Source organism: Vombatus ursinus, unplaced genomic scaffold (genome assembly GCF_900497805.2).
Source record: "Vombatus ursinus unplaced genomic scaffold, bare-nosed wombat genome assembly UNPS02000582.1, whole genome shotgun sequence".
Classification (NCBI taxonomy): Eukaryota; Metazoa; Chordata; class Mammalia; order Diprotodontia; family Vombatidae; genus Vombatus; species Vombatus ursinus.
The window spans coordinates 7568883-7573474 of NW_020940360.1; positions in this window are offsets into that span (position 1 = coordinate 7568883).

Here is a 4592-nt window from a genome sequence, read left to right on the forward strand (position 1 = left end):
AAACATTTCAGTTAAAGCTTAATGAAAATATTTTTAAGCTAAATGAAGTACTGCCTCTCCAAATTCAAGTAAGCATCTGAATAGTATTATATTGATGTGGCAATTAAACACTTAACATGAAAAATCTTAGTAGAAATACATGGCCACATGACCTCTCTTTCCTCCCTGTATAATTTTTACTTTAATATGAAAATAGGGGATTCATGAAAGCAGCAAAAGAAATGTGAGGAAATAAAGCTTAGTATGTTTTTTCATAAATGTAAACATTTTATATTGTTTTCCAAATGAAAGAGAATAAATAGTGTGCATATATGAATAGTCACACAGAGAGATATCACTAATGCTTTTCAGAAAGATGAAAAGAAGGCAGTACAAATACTATTTGAATATAGTGAACAAAAAACAACAATCACTATAGATGGAGGACCTCTACACCCCTTCCCCCAAAAGAGCTATTTTGAAATGCTGACTGAAAGTTTGATATAGACAGCACTGTATCTCCAAGTAGGATGACTTGAAGTAGAGAGAAGGATCTTTCTTAGGCTGACTAATGAATTATGTAAATTCAGAACAGTTAGCATTTCTAAAAAGACTTGTATTTTTATTGTAACCTTTAGTCTTTAGTGCAGGTTACTTCTCACATTACATAAAATGTGCTTTAAGAAGCGCTCACTACCTGCTACAGATGTCCAGGAAACTAGGAAACATATGGCAGTTGCCTATTACACAAGGAAGGTACATATGAAAGTTATAAATTTCTTTTTTAAAGTAACAATTGTAAACGCTTTTTATAGGGTTCACAGTATGTATTACATCTGTAATTTTAATTTTTGGGGAAATATGCTGTTTTTGGAGGTATCTGTGTTTTTGTACCCCCAAGAGGAGAGCCCACCTTTATGCACTAGAATCAGGAAAAGGAAAGAAAAACAGGAAACAAAAATCAGCAAGCTGGAGGCTTACTTTTCTTCTTTGCTCTGGTCTGGTTATGATGGAATGGAAAGGACACTATGCCATCTATTGGCAAAAGAATAACTCACAAAATAGGATGCTCATACAAAAAAAAAATAGAGGGTCCCTTTTTTCCTTTTATTCCTCTTTGGAAGAAGTAGGGAGTAATTCGATGTAAAATATGGCTTAGGGCTTGTTCAAACAGACTGTGGTAAAGAAATAAACAAACTGCAAAAAACGAACAACAACATTTTCGGGGGGGCAAAATGCACAAATCCAATTTGCTCTCAGAATCCCCAGCCTCTTGCCAATGATCTTCCCTGGGAAATGTTATATCCTATTTTTATTTTTTCCCCACAAAACAAGAGTCAGCTAGGGGATAATGGATAAGGCTTGGAGTCTTCAAGATCTGGTTTTGAGCCCCTCCTGTCCCATGTACTGGCTGGGTGACCTTGTGCAAGTCATTCAACTTCTCTATGAAATCTTCTTTGGCGGCAGGAGTTCCTGACTCTAATGAAATCGCAGACACTTTGCCTTTTTATATACAAAACAAAACAAAAAATCCAAGAAGGGAGCAAAGTGATTCCTTCCACAGCTTAAAGCTTTGTTGGTTTGAAATCTTGATTGTTTGAAACGGCCGTGAAAAACACCCTATTTCCCTTCATTGAGAAATTCCCTGGATGACGACCATTAAAAAACAACAACAAAAATCTATCATCTGCCACTGTCATCTCTCTGTAACATCGCTAAATTGATATCAAGTACAAGAATTTCAAGTAAGCATCCCAGCCCTCTTGGGGTCTCTTTATTTAGTGATTAAAAAAAATCAAACTGAAATTATCCCATTGGGTTTCATTAAACCTATTTAAATTAGTATACATATTTTTAAATCCAATCCTATGAGTATTGCAGGTGTACAAGGGTCAGGCCTTCTGGGACACAATTTCGAAGAGTTTCTCTCTCCTAAAATTTCTTGTAGTGAAAAAAACATCCTGTAGGAGAACAATGATGAGCTTTGTCCTCTTGGTTGTGGTAATGCGGTGTGTCTTTTGGGCTGCGCGCTATGTGACATAACTGCAGATAGACGCAACCCCAAGAGATGTTTGGTTTTGTTTTAAATTTGTTACAATCAGTTGTTGAATGGATGTCTGCATCGGTTTTCTCTTCTCCCGCTTTCCTCTAGTTTCTGGTTCACCGAGGACTCTTCCCATCCCAGTCTTTGATCTTTAGATCTATATTGTGAGGCAGGAAATCTGAGCGTTCTTTGTTCTAAGGTTTCCACATTGTTTTGAGGACTGACTGGGAGGCAGACAAGAGCTATCTATTTTTCTCATCTTTTTTTTTTTTTTTTTTTTTGCGGAAAGTTGGGAAAAGGAAAACGCCTGAAGATGCCTAATTCTTGTGCTTGTGACTACTTCACCTCTACCTGTCCCTTACTTCACTCTTCCCACTTTTTCAAATAAAACCAGGCTTCTTGTAGACTGTTCATTCAGAACTTGGTAACACTCTCGGAGTTTACAACGCTTCGAGCAAGTGAGAGAATGTAATGCTGGAAATGATTTTGATTCATTTGTAGGGGACGGAGGGAAGATGCAAAATCAAATCATTCAGGACACCAACTTGGGCGCCTACGTTTCAGCATGAGTAAAGCGCCGTATAAATGCGAGGTATTGTTATGAGCTCGGATTTATATGACACTTTACATTCACTATTTCATTTAACATTCACTGTGAGGGACAACCCTAGGAGGCAGGTGCTATTTAGTGTTCCATTTTAGAGATGAGGAAACTGAGGCTGAGAGAAGAGAAGTGATTTGTCCAGAGTAAGTAAGTGCCTGAAGGATTTGAAGCCAGTCCTTCCAGGCCCCAGGTCCAACACTCTATTGGGGTGCAGATTCCATTAGAGGGCATTCACATATGCATGCCATTGGAGACCTCCTACACCCCAACAGTTTTTTTTTGTTCTAGAATTAAATTTTAATTTTCGTTTCTGAAGGACATTTTGCTTTGGCCACACTACCTTTTTCTTCTCTGTTTTCTTTCTTTTCTACCCCTTTGCGTAAGATATTCCTTTTTCATAGTAGAAGACAGTCGTCTGATTTACAGCAGAACCGTGAGCTGCGTTTCTGTTTCGAATGTGGAAGATTCCAGCAAGTTAGTCAAATGATTCCCCGAAGGCTCCAAAATTGAGCCAGAGATCCAGAGTGAGTTCTCTTTCTGTCTGCATACATTTCAGACGTGTTGGGTGATAAATAAAATCCCCCTTCTACTTAAAGCTATCTCCCCGTGATATGGAGAGGAAGAACAATTGATAAAAAATAAAATAATAATAATCCAAAGCCAAAGAGTTTGGACTACTTCATAGGGCAAGAACATAAATCAGCCCGTCCCAGCGGCACTGTGAAATATCACACCCCAAACTTGACTTGAGTTTGGTTTTTCAACAGCCCCTGTCTTCTTAGCCCCGAGCTGGATCCCTTCGCCAGCAGTCTGTCATTCTGGGTAAGTGGAGATGGAGCTGTGGAGCCAGGGAGCGGGTCTGGTCTGCAAGCTTACGCGGAGCTCTGCCTAGGAATTATTCTCAGGGACTTACAGGAGCCAGGAGGTGGGGACTAGGGGTAGAAGTCCAAACCAACAGATAAGTACAAAACTCTCACAAAATTCTCCCGCTTTGGGTCAGTAAATTTTCATAATGGAGCATCGAACTTTTTTTTCTTTTTATGTTAAAGGCAGAGGAGGAGAGAAGAGAGAAAAATCAGGGGGAAAAATGTCCAAGAGCAAAAGTTGATATTTCCCCTTTCAAGGTCGGAGGTGGGATAGTGTGACTCCAAAGACAGCCCTAACTTTTTGATTGCTGACATCCCTTCAATGGGTGAGTTGTCTCAATCATTAAAATTCAATTCTCGTAGCACACATCAGGCAAATAGCATTTGGGAAAAATTCTCCTGCATTTATATCAACTAACTGCTGATCCTACTGTTTAAGCAATCGTTTGTACACAATCTTTATTGAGAAAGGGAAAAGACAAATACAATTGTAGCAACTTTGGACTTCATTCCTCCCTCTCCTCCCTTTCTCTACCCATCTCCACTCCCCTCCTCCAATCACGGAAGAAAAAAACCGGGTCCACCTTCATAATGGAGTCTCTGGGCCCGTGGTAGAATAAACATAGTTGTTGTTGCTGATGATGCTACTAACCACCTGTTTTAAAATGAACCAACAAGTAGCTGGAGCTTGCTTTCTCACTGTTTTTCCTTTCCTTCCTATCACCCCCACATCGCAACTTTTTCTCTCTCTTAGGGTATGAATAGATGTATTATGCAACAAATATCCAGGATTCATGGACTAACTTGTTTCAGTTGATAAGTGCAAATAACAGCTCTTTCAGTGGAAAGTGTGAAGAATACATCATCTCCTGAGGCATTTGTCTTGAAAAGTCCTATCAGCCCCTTGGTGTTCAAAGACTACGGGAGGGTTATTGATTATTTCTGGACTCCCCTTGTATCCAGCCTGACGTAAGAAAGGAAGGAAAGAGGGAAGGAGGAAAGGAAGGAAGAGAAGAAAGAAAAGAAGGAAAGATGTAGTTCTTCTGAAAAAGAAAAGAGATACTGATCTAGCAACACTGTCAGGTTTTTTGTGACTGCC